This window comes from Engystomops pustulosus, chromosome 4 (assembly GCF_040894005.1).
Source record: "Engystomops pustulosus chromosome 4, aEngPut4.maternal, whole genome shotgun sequence".
NCBI lineage: Eukaryota > Metazoa > Chordata > Amphibia > Anura > Leptodactylidae > Engystomops > Engystomops pustulosus.
Genome location: NC_092414.1, coordinates 160877539 through 160894476, shown reverse-complemented (window position 1 = coordinate 160894476; position 16938 = coordinate 160877539). Strand labels below are relative to the sequence as shown.

The 16938-nt window shown below is 38.2% G+C and overlaps 1 protein-coding gene and 1 long non-coding RNA gene across 2 annotated transcripts in view; one reads left to right on the top strand and one right to left on the bottom strand.

The window, feature by feature from the left end:
- ADAMTSL3 (ADAMTS like 3) overlaps positions 1-16938 on the bottom strand; it is a 332874-nt gene that overhangs the window by 170951 nt on the left and 144985 nt on the right. The window lies entirely within an intron of this gene.
- Positions 7022-16938, top strand: part of LOC140125678 (uncharacterized) — a 42903-nt gene continuing 32986 nt past the window's right edge. Inside the window, exons 1-2 of the long non-coding RNA XR_011854687.1 lie at positions 7022-7128; positions 9670-9730. This is a non-coding gene — a long non-coding RNA (uncharacterized lncRNA). The remainder of the gene's footprint in view (positions 7129-9669; positions 9731-16938) is intronic.

Here is a 16938-nt window from a genome sequence, read left to right as displayed (position 1 = left end):
ATATTGGCTCCAGAGTTAAGAGAACTGGAGTAGAACTAAAGTCAATGCCACACAGAGCAACACAACTAGTGTGTGCCCCTAAAGCCCAGTGGATTACATGTGTCCAACTGATATGCCTTACTATTTAAAACACCCAGACTGATCCTACAGGGAAATGTGTCCCTAAGCTGGTTCTCACCTTGATAGTCTCAATTCTTTGGCAGAGAACACCTTTACCATGATTTTTCCACAAGCCTTGTGTAAAAAAAACATCATAAACAGTTTTAACAAGCACCAAAGGTTTACATTGTATTAAGAGGGCACCGCTAACAATAACACATAGGTAAGTGGTTGTGTTATCAACAAAAAGTTTATCCAATGTAAATAAATACCACTCTATTCCAAATAAGCAAAGCTCTGTAAAGCATTGGTGACCTTTCCACTGAGCTACCAAGTCACGTATCCTTATTCCAAGATTATTTCCAATTTCTCATTTATATTATCTGTAATAAAGTGTTTGCAGCAGATGCCTTTAATGAAGGTTCACATTGTTCTATGTAGTTTCTGTCCAAGGTCATAGCTTCATACTACCTACCCTTCCTGCAGGAAGGTAAGATACAATAAGATAAAGTAAATGGTGTATTTGGCTTTCATGTAACAGGGGAGATCAAGATAACCAGATTCTTTATTTACGCAATAAAATAAAGGTTTTGAAAAGTTAAAGGGGTTGACTGTAGTTTTTAACAATTAACAACTTTACTCCTGGAAGTCATGAGAAGTCATGTATTCTCACTAGGGATTAGGCTAAATTCAAACCACAGTTAATCCTCCATTGTAAGGATACATCAGATTCCCGATGTGTCCTTAAAATAGAGGACTAGTAAGTATCCCACTGCATGCTTATACAGTGGGCTACGTCGTCCTGTTCCACTTCTCCCTCCTGACAGTGAGAAGAGGAGTGAACGTCAGCAGCAGCCAGTGGTGGCTGCTGCCAATGTTCAGGGTGTTTCCCCTGAATTCCAGAGTGTACAGTCAGCAGAGACCAGGGGATGGATGCATTACGGTTGCATCTTTCCCCCATAGGCATTCATGGTTTCCATTGATTGTACATGTTGCTCAATAGGAGAATGCAGGATGGAAAGATGTAGCTTGCTGTGTCTTTTAATCATGGGTTTTCTGCAATGTATACTGGGCAGAAAGGCAAAAAGAATGCCCAGTCTCTGAATACATTCCGTGTATATGCTGGGAAGTTTCCTAGCTTATATGCTGAATGTATCCATAGAATGAGGTATGAAGGGAGCCTAAGTGGATAAGTCAATGTCGGACACTTCTGGTGGCATTTAATTTTCCTTGAAAACCAACTCAACAAATGGAGCTCCAAACGTCCAGTCCATCTTTCCCTAAGCATTGGGGCATTCCTATACACAATAAATAGAAGCATTAATAAGTGGAGCAATCTGTGTATAACGCAAATGTGTATCTAAAATGTCTAATGTTTAGATACCTAAATGACTTGTACAGCAAAAGGGGCACAAACTTGTCAATAGGGGCCATGTTTTTGCAGGGAATTGGTATTTTCCTAATGGCTAAAAATTTGTACACAATTTTCTAGCATAAACTAAGTAACAGGAGGTGCAAAATTAGACTATTCTAAACAAGATTTATCATTCAGCGTCAGAAACTGTGATAAATTTGTCGCATTGAAAGACAAAATTTGTACTGTCTTACTTTTAGACACTTAGAGTAAATGTGTAGCTAAAGGCTCAATCAGATGGCCAATATTGTGGGATGTGATCAGTTTGCATGATTTCCGACCAGATCACAGCCCCCATAGACTTGAACGGCTCCCGGTGACAGTGCAGACAGACAGTGTCATTGCACCGTCATCGAGTCGGGACACCCATCAGCCTAGGAAGAAAAGTGAGGAGCGCTTACCCCTGCCCTTGTGTTCGCCCAATTTTTTAATGATACATTTTTGAAGGAATAACAGAGGGATGAGGGATAAGAAAAGATGCTCCAGAATTGTTATTATACAAGAAATACAGGCTAAAAATATAGACTAAAAATAGACATGTCAAGAGATGACAGACGGATCCTCCCCCATTTCTTCATTTTCTTCACAGTAAAGAAAATACTTAACACATTTAAGTTTATTGTGCTGGTATCAGTCCAGCTGTGTGGGCTAAGCAAACAAGCAATTTACAGATTTGAAACAACCACAATGTTCATAGTAAATACTGATTGAAAACCACAAATTACTTTTATCTGTCATCATGTTTGTGCATTTGCAAGGTAGCGTGTCTACTGGGGAGAGAGTACAATAATGGCCTTGTCTTTACAGTGTAATGACACGTCTTCTACCATATTCCCCTCTAGAAATGTCTTAATTTTTTGCTTATAATTACAGACATATACACAATTATAGTCTCTTGTACATATCTGAGTATAGACATGACATATTAAGCCGTAACCTGGCAATCAATATCTAGCTTTATTCTCCAACAAGGAGCGTCCTTTCAGTCTGCAGAATCAAAGAAAGGAATAATGTAAAACAGACCTGGGTTACATAGGTAAATGAAGCCACGTCTTATGGGAATTATTGAAAGATAAATTAGTTCTTAGATCCAAGCGCTTCTTTTGAGACTAGACCTCACAACCTATTAGGAGACTCACCACATACTTTGGAAAATTCCAAAACAAGCGCAAAATATTGAAGAAAATCCTATGTCATATTTTTGTAACCACAGGTCAATTCCAGCCTTTGATAAAACGCAGTGAGCTGAAATGACGGCTGGAAGGGAAAGTTTCTACACAATGTAAACCAGAAGGGTAAAGGTGCCTGAAGCAATCCCAGGAACATCCTTAAATACTAAGGTTTTGGAAAAAGTATGATCCATACTAAGTAAACTACATTCACTTCAAAGTTGTACACTGATAGCAACCAGTGGCATTAACAATTCCCATGTAAGTCGTCGTAAGGCCCTTAAGAGTTAAACTGAATAGGAATGTATTTGGAAATGTATTTTGTTAATACTGGCTCACTAAATGGAGAAGTTTCCTAGAAAGCTGAAACTATGGTATTAAATAAACTTTCTTGTTTCTAATTTGTATAGATAAACTGAACCTTACTTCTAAATCAGGATACAAACTTCATATCGCAGTTGACTTAAAGGGGTTGTTCACTTTCAGCAAATATTTGATATGATTTGTGTAAGGAAAAGTTATACAATTTTCCAATATACATTCTGTATCAATACCTCACGGTTTTCCACATCTCTGCTTGCTGCCCTGCTATAAAAGCTTTTATTTTTACTTCCAGTGGATAGACATATGTGATGTGATGGACAGGCAGGTGACCAGCCGTTATTATCACACAACTCCTATTACTCTCTGTGATAATGGTTTGTACACATGCGTGTCCATCACATCACATGGACAGATTTGTATCCACTGGAAGTAAACAAAGAGTGTCCTATAGTAGGACAGCAAGCAGAGATCTAGAAAACTGTGAGGAATTGATACAGAAAGTATATTAGAAACTTGAACTTATAACTTTTCTTTATACAAACTATATCAAATATTTGCTGAAAGTAGACAACCTCTATAATGCTTTTTTCTGCCAGCAGCTATTGCTTCCAGTCCCTTCTCCCAACCCCAATGTACATTTCCACTTGACTCAAAGAGACAGGAGAAAGCTGCTGTAAGGCACCTTTAGCAGCTGCTTATCTTACCTGAATGTTGAAGACCTAGGATAACGTCATAAAAAGAAGATGGTCAGCTGAATAGATGAGCCGGATTGCTTTTAGAGTTTGGGTCCATGGTTTGGGTGTGTCTTGTCCGCTAATCTGTCATACTGACACCTATACCTGCTAGCCATGGCCTTGATTGGCCAGGGGGGACACCCCTAACCAATCAATGCCCAGGCTAGTAGATAGGAGTGTTGATTCGTATGATTGGCTGCAAGGCCATCAATCCGGCAATATATCTCGGTGACACGGAAATGCACCCAGACCCGAACTAAAAAAACAATCCAACTCATCTCTACAGTTGACCAACTTCTCTCTATGTGGTTATCCTAGGTCCTCAACATTCAGGTAAGATAAGCAGCTAATTGGGTCCGCTCATCTCTAATCAACTGTCAATAACATAGCAACATCAGCAAGTTTGACATTATGCTAATGTCTGTGACCTTCTCACAAACTTAAAAAAAGTTTTATAAGAATTGACAATCTTGCTTGGCCAACTAGCTGAGCAATGGCCGCCTTACACTAATACAAGGCCCTATGTAGTATAAATGGACTCCAGACTTAGTAGTTGAGTCTAAATTCTTTGTAACATTTCACATCTTGTATAAGTCTATAATAAATGACTATTATTACCTCTGCAAAGTAATTAGCCACCTGCATAACATCTTGAAAAATGAAGACCATATAATGTGAAAGACTATTTATTTACTTACTCCCTCCTTTTATTCTCCTCATTCTTCTATGAGTACTATGAATACACTTTGCAGAATTTATTCTAGAAGACACCATTAAGCCACAGTTGAGTAGATAACATCTACATCTTCAATCACCCAATCTATTACATGGTGATTTTCTGATTGCCTTTAAGGGGGTAATAATATACAGTCCTATTTAGTGGATTCATTATGTCATTGGAAAAGTTGCAGACAATTTGTTCAACATACATAAAAAATAACACTAATGAAATGTTCAAAAAGAAGCAACTGTTTGAACCCATAGCCGTGCCTGCAGATGATTGATTTCACTGGGGTTAAATATGAGGCATACATTCTTCACAAACAGACACAAAAATGATGCACAAGCAAAACTATTAGGCCATGATTTAACTCCCGTAACAAGCTATCAAAGGGAATTAAAGCATGAGGGATAATAGACATACCGCCAGACTGGCTTCCAATGCAGGCCCCTATTCCCTCAGGAGAAATCTGAAAACCACTGATCTCCGCTAGTACATTTAATTTGTACATTCCTGCAATAACTCAATTGGGTTCCTTCTAACTTTTCGCTAGCACACATGAAAAGAAATCAGACATTAGAATTTGTCCTTGCACTATATGGCACTGCCAGCGTCTGGCTGGATAGCATACTAGTAATTGTGTTTGTTTTGCACTGGATGAAATTATTTTGTGTTCTGCCAGAGTGTCCTTAAGTTTTACAACTTTCTTTGCAGTTGAAATAACCTTGAAAACCTTCACCCATTACACTGTTTCTTATTTTATGCTCCAGGGCCAGATTTTTTTTTTAATTTTTAAAGAAAGCTTTGCATGTCTGTACAGTTCCCTTTTACAACTCTTTCTACGTCTTTGCTATTTAGCACCAGAGCACTCATGTGTGTGAAACAATCTTAAAAGTAGTAATCTATTTATCTTTATATTATCCATCAACCTATCTATCTATTCAGGGCAAAGAGCAGCACACCAATGGTTAAAAAAAATACCAAAAAGACCCAGAATGCCCAAGGCTTCGGCTCATCACATTAAACCTCTTTTGGCTTGAGATGCTAATTGGGATGAGCTGATATATCACACACTCTGGGTAAAAAAGAACCATGGGTGTTACACATGTTATATATGTTTTTATTTTTCAATGAACTCTCTACCTACCCTTCTCTTATTTATCATTACAAAAATGTGAATATATCTTGATATTGCTACTGAAAATCTGCCCACATTCTTGTGTCAAATAAACTTTCATTAATGCCTTACACAACATTCATTTAATGATGTCCTTGTCTGCAGAAGGGTGAGGCATAATGTTAGGAGTGGGTCTTGTCGGAAAAGGATTTGCCAACATCCAAGATGCAAACATTTTGGTAAGTTTTTGCCTGAAACTAAGTTAACTAATAGGTGTAGCTGTAGTCTTAAGATTTATCCTGCATCAATGATAAACAGAAGAATGTCTAGTTTAAATTAGCATAATCTATCTAAAATTAAGATTAGTAATTTGGCTTCAATCCGTTGAATGTTGTTGAGAATAAAACAGCTTCCAGCGCTTTGAATTTGTGTTTGCCCTCACAATAGTAAATACAATTATTACCAGGTATAAAACAACCCTTCCCACATAAAAAAACACAAAAACTGCTTGTGAGTGCCCTGTTTCTGGTGCTCTAGTATTTATTAGAGGCAATAAACAAAGAACTGGAAACGGCAGGGGCACTACCGCAACTCCTTGTAGACCAGCAGATAATGTGTGTCTTCAGAGATGGTGTAAAAATAAAAGACGTCCGTGAGGGTGGTGCTCAGCATAAAAGGTGCAGGTATCAAAAATGGTACAAAAAAGGACATTTGCGGCACTCACCCATTGGAAGTATTCTTTATTGCAGTTTCACTTAAAATCAGTCCGACATAATACAGCCAAAGTGGGGCAGAGGTAGGAGCAGGGGATCCTGCCCCACTTTGGCGCTTTCTCTAGCCTATTAATTGTAGGTCCTGGGTAATTTGAAACCATAGGGTGGCATTGTCTAATGGCTCCTGACTGAACATGCATATAGACGACAATCACTGTAATCTACTTGACCACGGTTAGTGGACCCCACAGCTACATAGCTCGCTTTGTGCTTGATACCATTGTTGCTATGGAGTGTACAGACAGGTAAGAGGTCTTGGTTGTAATTATTTTACAGACTTGTGTTTTGCCCTAATGTTTGATGGGTCGCAATTTTCTTAGTAGATTATTATCAATGTTGCATTTTGTTATTTTGACTACCTGCAGGCACGATACAGAAATATTACCAGTATTATAAAGTGCTCTTCAAAGAACGTACTACAATCCTTGCTAGCAAGGCACAACCCTATCTGAACCGTACAGGCTTTAAAGTTGGAAGGTAGTTACTCTTTGCGACAACCAATGTTGGACAAAAGTAAATTTTTATTTTTGCATGTAATGTTTCTTTAACTGCATCCTGCTAAGTTCTCATCCACTAGCAGCTGGCCATGGCTTTCTACACGACACATCACCTGACTTGACCAAATGCCAACAAAACTAGTCACAGTCACCAAATAACTCCCTTTCCACAACGACCTCATTAATACAACCAGAGCTAACTTTACAGCATGCCAACGTGTGCGTTTTTATTACAGCAAAGAAAAACATGAGAAATCCCTAATCACCAATAAATGTCCTTGTAAGTAGCAACCATTCAGTAGCACGAAAATCCTATATAGAAGCTGTTTTTGTCATTTAAAGAACTGTATCAAAAAATAATACTGAGATCATAATTTTATCTTACCCACCCAAAAAGTAACTTTATACGGGTATAATATATATATATATATATATATATATATATATATATATATATGCGCTTTAGCTTTAGACATTGCCATAGACATTTAGACATAGCTTTAGACATTGCCCTGGATAGTAAATAACTGCTCTTAGCTATAACAAAATAGAATGGGTTAACAAAAAATATTTTATATCTATGTATCTATCTATGCATCTGTGTATCTCTCTCTCTCTCTATAGCTATCTATTTCTATATCTCTCTTTCTCTATCATTCTTTGTCTGTCTTTCTATCTCTCTTTTTCTGTCTGTCTCTCTTTTTGTCTCGGTCTCTTTCTGTCTCCCTGTCTGTCTGTGTGTCTGTCTTTCTGTCTCTATCTCTCTCCATATTTCCTCACACATAAGCTGTCTTACACCCATTGCCTATAGTAAACAATCAGAGCTCAGAGATCAGATTTGAATAAATACGAGTGGCAGAGCAGCACATGGCAAGTCAAACTCCTTTTCTGTTTTATGACATCAGATCCCATTGGACGCTGTTTATAAACATACATAAGTGTGAGGAGGCAGAAGCAGCCCCAAATAGATATAATAAACTATACTTCTGCAAACAAGTTAAATGTCAGGTTAGTGATGACCAATGCATTTTAACTTCATGGTTCAATTCCAGAAAAATCAATCTGTGGTGCATTAGCAGTGATTTAGGATTATCTCTTCCAAGAATTCAATGCTCCAGTACAGATAAGAATGAATTCACATTTCTAGAATGGAAAGTAACACGTTTTATTTCATGCATTTAATTCTCCCATGACATTTTTCTGCCATTAAACCCAAACATTTCTAATATAACTAGAAAGATAAATTTGTTGGTTTCATCAAATAGAAACACATTTTGTAAATGTATATCTTGTATACTATACTTCACAACTTTCACCAACTATCTGCCAACTTTTTCTAAAGGATTGGCTGTCATGTTAAATTTATGTTGTTTTGGCAACACTTATTTTTTCTATATATTTCACAGCTCTCCTTTATTTCAGACGGCTTCATAACATCAAGTGAGAGGTATTTTAGCAGAGTGTTTATATGGCCAGCATTAGTGATGAATACCAATAGAAGTATGTCATACCCAACGTGTGATGTGACTTCCTGTGACACAATGCTGTTAATATAATATAAATATGAAGAAGTCCATAGTTTTGGAATATAGAAATATTACAAAGGACTTTAAATGTTTTGTGTACTGCAGTGCAGGTAACCATACAGTTATATTAATATATGATCCCTTTTTTTGGTTTCTCATCAAAGGGTTAAATGTCAAATTTCCAACACCATGCTTTATCCATCACAATTGGGTTAATATCGCCTTTCCAGCTGCCTAACAGTTTCTCTGGAAAGTCCATAAAGGGGTATTACCATGTTTAAAATTAAGGATGGCATGTTGGCTGAGTGAGTAGCACTTCTGCCTTGCATCGCTGGGATCCTGGGTTCGAATCCCACCCAGGTCAACATCTGCAAAGGGTTTGTATGTTCTTTCTGTGTTTGCGTGGGTTTTCTCCGGGTCCTCCGGTTTCCTTCCACACTCCAAAACATACTGTTAGGTGGTTTAGATTGTGAGCCCCATGTGGACAGGGACCAATTTGACATTCTTTGTGCAGCGCTGCGTAATCTGGGTGCGCTATATAAATAAATAATAATATTCATATTCATAGGAGGTCTATGGGGGTGCCTAAAAAAGCTGAGTCTATATGGCTGTGGACACCCATTCTTGAGATATGGAACATTTTTCATGTATTTATGATACACCCTGTGGACATTAAAAAAATAACATGAAAATAGCCCTTTAACCAGTTCTCCACCCAATAGTAAAAGAATGTGGCCAACCATGGCAGGGTCACCTTTCTCTAGGGGGAACATAACCACTGTATGGTCTGCCTCTTGGGTTTGTATCCATTTATTTTGCTGTTCAAAACATTGCTAATATTCCTGGCAGCTAACTTATGGTTATATGAGCTATGACAGAGATGTTTGAAAGGTTATGGGTTAACTGTGAAGGGTGTGGAAGGAAGACTACTAATAAAACAATATACAGATGTAGCCAAGAGGTTTGGCAGGCCCTAACATTACTAATGACTACCAGCTCCAACCATAGTGTGTGACTGATGATCTACCCTATGAATAGGCCATACTATAAACCCATTTAACATAATAGCTAACAAGTTAGGCAATAGTCAAATACAATTTCCAGAATGGGACAAGTTAGGTAAACAGTTGCATCTGCCCCAAACTTAAAAAAATGTAATTCACAGGTTTGTGGTGGGAGATCATGGTGTACTAAGTTACCAAATTTTTCTAAATCGTGGCTATGCCTGTACTCCAAAACTTATTAGGACCATCTAAACTTCTTTCTCTTTCATTGTTTCTGTTTTCTTCATATAGACTGTCATGGCTTCGGGGTTAAACAGCTCTCAAAAAAGTTCTTTGGCAGCAATTATTCAGGGTTTGTATCCAAATAGAGTATTTTATTATATTTGATACTATTCGTGTTTTATGATTTCAAAATTCTGCTTATTTTCTGGTAGGTTCTCACTGGCCTTCTCTCAAAAGTCTATGTTCTTAGCATGTTCTTTCCAGGTACATGACATATCATAAATTGGGCACTTGGATCACCTTACTCTAAGTGAAATATTCTGCTACATAAGCCATTAAAAGTAAAACGACTGTCTCCAGATTCTGTTCTCTGGCAGACTGAGTCCAAACAAAACAATACCTTCTGAAGCCAAAAAGTCTGTACCAAAATTTGCTGTCAAGAAATGTCTTTTAATAGCATTTTGTTGGAACTATCCCCTGCACAAAAGCCAGTCTACATGCAGTTCAATAATAACCCCAAACACTTTCACTGGAACGATGGCCCTCTCCCATGGGAGCCTCTCGGGTATCACATGTTTTTTACATCAATGGTGCACTCATATAAAATTCTATTCTTGGGGTAATTATATAAAGTTTCTGCAGAATGCCTGCTCCCAAAGTCTCCACAATATCAACCGATGGTACACCAGAATTACACTACTTAAAAAGTCTCTCAAAAATAAAAAAAAAATATGCATATTTTTGATATGATAATAAGAAAACTGATTTTTATTGTATAAAAATGATAACACTAAATATTATCAAATTCTAAATATTTTTGGGAGGAATAGCACAGGCATTTAGAGATAATGGGGGAATTTCTTATTACTGGATCCAGCTTCTTAGTAGATGCAGGTGCAATCTCTGCTACGTCGGACCTGGTGGACATTTCCACTGTAGTCTGTTGATTCTCTGCAATCTTGTTGTTTGATCTAAGGCTCAATTCACACATGCATTTAACAGGTTCCTTCATTAAAAAGTAGGGAAAAAAACACAACTGCCCGCGTCTTTTCTTCCACTATTTATAAAGGCAAAGTAACAAAAGGCAATTTTCTGTACACCATTTGTTTTTAGTTTCTGTTATGTTCTCCTAAAACGGAGAGTGTAACTGACACCCCAAACGCAGGTGTGAACTGAGCCTAAGTGGTTAGGTAAGCGTTCGCCCACCAATCTGATACTGAATTCCTATCTAGAACATAGCTCATTAGTAGCAAAAATGGCGCCAAGACTGGAAAACCCCTTTAAATAGCTATGACATTTACCCTTAAAGCAGTTTCAGTAAAAAAAAGTCCCTTAATGCCATAGGCTTTGTAAAACAAATACATATTCTTATAACAGTAACTCACAAATTCTTACTGTAGTTATATCATGTATAAATTCCACCACAATGACCCAGATTTTTAATTTATTAAAGCGTTTGCGTGTGTGCTTGAAAAAAAATGCAAGTCTGAAAAGACCCATTGATTACAATGGGTCAGAGTGCAATGCAAGTTCTGCACGTCAAAAGCACGCGCAGAAAACGCGCGTGAAAAACGCAAGTGTGAAAGGGGCCTTAACATTCACAGTGACTTTGGTGGTAGATGTTGCTGTTTTGCAGTCAGGCACAAATCATAGACACATTTAGGCACAGTTTTGGTGACCAATGTCACGGTCTACTTTATTCCAATACTTACACTGGAAATAATGTTACTATACCAGAGACACAAAGCACATGGGCTATATATGTCATTAGATAAGGTTACACATTTTTGTATTCCTCAATGTTTCTGCAGTCAGGCAGTGACTGGAAACTATGAATATCTGTAAAACATCCTGTGTGCTCCAGACCATCAATTGACTGGGCTTGGTTCCCATTAGATGAGTGACTAGCTATTAACATCTATGACACAATTATACATGTACATCTCATAGTGTTGTTGTCAATTAGATCGGAAATAAAACATGCTTTATATTCACAGATACATTCGAAGACCTGACATTACTAGTGGCAAAAATCATTTGGATGCTGCCCTCCACTTGTGCCATTCTCCTCCACATCAGCTCCATGATAAAATAGTAGCTCAAATCTTCTGGAGGCCTGTCTGTAATCCCAGGTGTATCCACCAAACAATTAACACTATGGGTAATATGAGGCAATGGAGCAGTATAAAACTGTGGAACAAATGGAAAAGTGGGAGTCAAATGGAGGGCACTCAGTATACTGTACTTGTGTGATAAAGAGTCATTAGGGTAGAGTTATCATTACGTTTCTGAGGGTGCAGTCACACGTTGCAGTTAAAACTGCATCACAAACAGTTTTGAGGTAGTTTTAGGAGCTGTTTCTTATTTCAACAAGTGAAAGACATCAATTCATCAATAGATGAATGACATTAGTTTAGCAAGTTTCCGCTTCAAAATCAAATTCACCCATTCAGTATGTATGTATGTATGTATGTATTTCCCCTGTGAAATTGACAAAACTGCACCTAAAACCACCTCAAAACTGATTGTGATGCAGTTTTAACTGCAATGTGTGACCGCACTCTGAGGTAAAACTGCTCTAGTTGCCCACCAGTCAGACAGCCAATCAGAGCTCAGCTTTAATTATATAAACAGCTGTTGGAAAATAAATTCTGAACTCTGATTGGTTGCCATGGGCAACTAGAACAGTTCTGTTCTAAGAGAGTTATGATAAATCTCCCCCATTATATTTTTTATGATTGCTTTCAGACATGATATGCCATTTGTATGTGGCACCAGCGTTGTTGGATATTAATGCAGTGCTAATAATCAAAAGACTGCTGCAGCCAATAACTGGTTTCAGTGGGAATTCTGCTATGTACAGTACTCTACAAGACTAATGAGATTTTTGATTGTCGGTACATCACAGCAAAATTCTCAAATATTGTTGGGGACCACTGAAGTAATTATCTGACAATGAATGGTTATAAGGGCAGATTTCTCCGATTTTGCATGTTCTTTCTAGTGCAAACTGCTTTGCACAGGTTTTGCACAGGCCTGCGCCACATTTGTGTCACACTTGACCATTTTGTGGCACGGCAGCACTATGCTTCATGCGACTCTAATTTTTGTACTGAAGGGGGCGTTCAGGTGTTCAATTGGACCATGCAACAGATTTAATATGCAAAGTCCAATAGAAATTCGTTGCATGGTCCATGTTAAAGGTGCACCAAAAAAAAAGTGGTGCACTCTTTCGGAGCTGTGCAGAGGGCGCCACATTCATGTAGAATGTGCTCCAGAAGACCTGGATATTCCCGGTGTAGTTTTCGGTAAAAAAAATTCTGTTTAAAAATGGCACAGGGACAGAACAGGCACCTCCGTGTCCACAAGGTGTGGAGGTTGAATAGTCGCCGGAATAATCACAATTTCTTGCATTGCACAAGAAATTGTGATAATATATATCAGTGCTTCTACACCAAAAACAGGAGTACAAGCACTGATAAATCTCCCCCACAATGTTTATGGGCGAATATATAGTATATAGAGATGATGGGACAAGTAACCAACATGTTAGAACAGGCATCAAAAATGACTGCTTTCGGGATGACAACGTGTAGTAAGACAAATGAACTGTTAAATTCAATCATGCAATATTTATAAAAAAAAGCAGCACATATCAAAAAACGCAAGTTATATTTATTTGCACGTGATACCCTGGAATCTAATCTGAGAGAAGGATTTACTGACAGCCTGTGCATGGTACAACTGATTTGGTGCAGCTCCTAACATATCAATTCTGTTAGTTGGGCCAATTTTATGTGTTGTTCATAGATAAGAAAAACAAGCTGTTTTTCCGTTTCCTGAGGAACGCCAGAGCATTGCTCCAATAATTCTTTTATATAACGTGGCCAATGGTGCCAGAGCAGAGAAGGAATTTGCAGGGTGCACTGAGCAAAGAAAATTTCTGAGGAGGAAACAGGAGAGAGATCTGGTTTTAATTTAGTTGACCAGTAATACAATGATCTCTAAACCTGGATTTTCACATACAGAAGTTCTAAAACTAAATCTATGTGTCAACAGACGAAGCAAGTAGCTAAGTTACCACAATCCTACTAAAATAACTGCAGTGTTTTTATTATTGAGATATGAATTCAATATGTCTACTGCCAAGTACAAACTATTTTTAAATACATGATCCAGTATTGTCCCCTTCTACCCTCATTAAAGGAAACCTATCAAGTTGTACATGCAGTCCTATCAGCTAAATCTGAAAGCATGTTATAGAGCAAGAGGAGCTGAGAATATTGTATAAAGTGACTTATCGACATGCAGCTTGTTATAGAGCAGGACGAGCTGAGTATATTGTACATAGTGCCCTATCTTCAGACAGCATATTAAAAGACCGGAGGAGATGAGCAAATAGCACAGTGCCCACATTTATCAAAAACAGTGCAAACTGTAAGAGTGCTGTTTATCTTGTATCCTTTCACAACACTATGGGGGCAATTCGCATATTAGATGGGGTGCAAACTCTCCCAGTTCGGACCTGTACCTGTTAATGCTATATCGGCAATGACTATAGTAAATCGTGTGGGTCGAGTGTTCACGCCCCTGGCCACCTGCCACAAGCCCTGTTCCCCGACACACCCAAAGTAGTGTTGCAGGTTGTAGAAGCAAGGAAACTGGTGGAGAGGGGGAAATCTATGTGCCTTCTCTAGCCCAAGTCAATGGGGAACATTTATCAGGGCTTGTACTGCAGGTTTCTGGTATACAAGCCCTGAAATAATCACAATTATTGGTGCACCGCCAGTAATTGCAATTATTTCCCCATTAATGCCACCTCCCATCCAAGTGGGCATGGAAGGGCATGAAGGGGAAGCGGCTGGCTGCTACAACCAGCAAACATTCATAAGTGAAAGTTTGCAGACTGTGGTAAAATTTTACACCAGGCATGGGTGCAGCCACCCCATTGCGCACATCAGGAGGCCGGAGTTTCTGATGATAAATGTCTCCCAATATTTTTAATCTTATAAGAGATATAATTTTCCATGGTCCTGCACCCCTGTACATGTGTGATTGGTAAATCTGATGCTGCTAATTTAGCTAAAAAATCCTACAAACCTATTAGAATTGAACTTCCAAGAAAGTTGCTGAGTCAGAGAGATTTTCACTGAAAAGTTAACATCCCTGGGGACCATTTATCAAGGCGGGCTAAAGATTAACAGAGTCGCTAGATTTATTTCAGTGCAACCTACTTCTGCTTTGCCTATAAATTTAGCACAGATGGGTCTGATTTTACGTATACATTGTTTCAACAGACGGATGTAAAATTTTTAAGTGGCGTAGTGTACACTGCTGGCTGGATTGATTCTGGGTGAAAAAATATTTCTATGTTATATTTCTTGCCCTTTCTTAAACTAATGCACAGTTCCCACTAGTCATCATAGCTTCTGTTTATAATGGCGTGATTGATCAGTATTTAGCTGATTAAAATAGATTCTGACAAACCGCATGGGTGGCAAAGTGATTTAGAGTTTTAATATTTTTGATGGAAAATAGTACAATAGTCTGCACTAATCAGAGACCTAGAACACAACTGTGGGTAGGAGTAAAACCTGTGTGATCGCAGCCCCGTCCTTTTCCCCATTGTGTAAGTAGCCTCAGGGGTGTGTAGTAGCGATAAAGGACCCTAGGGTAGGTTGTTGACGTACCCCAAGTAGTGTAAAATGGACATATTAAAAATGGGGCTGATCCAAAATATTTCCAAAATGGTGTCCATTTATTTTTATCTTTCCAATAAATGAACACCATTTTGGAAATATTGTGTATCAGCACCATTTCTAATAGGTCCATTTTAGACTCCTTGCGGCCCTTCAACGACCTACCCTAGGTTCATTTATCGCTACAACTATAGGTATCCCCAGTAATGCTAGTATTTATGCATGTAGTACTGTTTAGAATTTAGAAAACAATGATCAGCAAGCTATCATCAGTGAATTGATAACAGGACGTAAAGTTTTTCTGAGATTAATTTTTTTTTATTAGTATGAGTCCCAAAGGGTGTACTCTTTAGCTTGCTCTGATGCAGTGTATGGCTGCCCATCTTTGCTAGCCTCTATTTGTATAGGGTCAGCATCGATGGGGTATGCACAATGTGCATGCTCATTGTAGTCTACAGGTTGCAGGCAGAGACTAAAGAGTGCTCAACGTGATGTCACGGCTAAGCCTCTGTATACAAAGGTTAGGGGTGACGGGTGGCGCCGTGCTGCACCGGTATGCTGGAGCAAGGCGGGTAAACCCTGTTGGTTGTTTTCATACACTCTGGGGCCCATAGAACAAAAAATCCCAGACAACTTCTTATTCCAGTGTTGAAGACTTGCAAGGATAGACAATTTGAGATAAAGCAGTATCCTAGAAGCTAGGAAGACACGTTATGATTATAAACCGATTTCCTTTATTGTCTATGCAGTAATTATTTTCTCTTAGTTGGACAGTCTCCCAGAAAAGAGCTGCCTTGTAGATGACGCTTCAAAAATCATTAAAACAAGACAGGAGGCATGTAATGTATGATAATGTCTTCCTTTGATTGCTTTTCAGTATGAACTGAAAATAAATATTTGGATATTTTTTACATTTTCAGGTTAAACACTGTTTAGATTTTTGTATTTTCCATTTTATCTCAGGGAATTTGTTTTTGTCAAGTTGATTCCTGACTCTTCTCCAGGAAGAATCTGTAGTTCTTAAAGCTGAGGAGCTGAGGAGAATACACCTCCAATTGCAAAACATTCTGCGCCAAAAGTTTAGGCAAAATTCCTTTAAAGTGATTCCTTTAAAGTACAGCTATGCTGTAGTGACAAATCTCCAACCAATCAAGAACATACCACTAGACCCATCACTAGGATGTTCTCTACTCTTTTATAACTTCATGGCTTCATAACAGTCAAGGCCACAATCAGCATAAAAAAATAAAAGATTTTACCAACAACTTTGTGCAAAAATCATTTTTAAACTTTTTAACAGAGATTTATGTCCAAATGGATTGCTAACTATAAAATACTGTACTAGCTGGGATACCCTAAGATATACTGGAGTCACCATAAGAATTAATACCAACGCTGATGAACAATGATAATAAACTATAGTTTTGAGAACTATAGGTCTAGCCAAAAAGGAAAGGTCAACTTAGCAAAAAGAGTCAAGTGATTTGAATTTCCTATACAATTGCTGAATTTATGGGATTGGACTTGTACTCACTAAAAGGTCATGGGATAACACACTTCCCGAAATTTTCTGAGCTTAACACTTGTACCACTGTGTGACCCATGAGAAAAAAATCAAATACCAAAAGCCATATGTTAA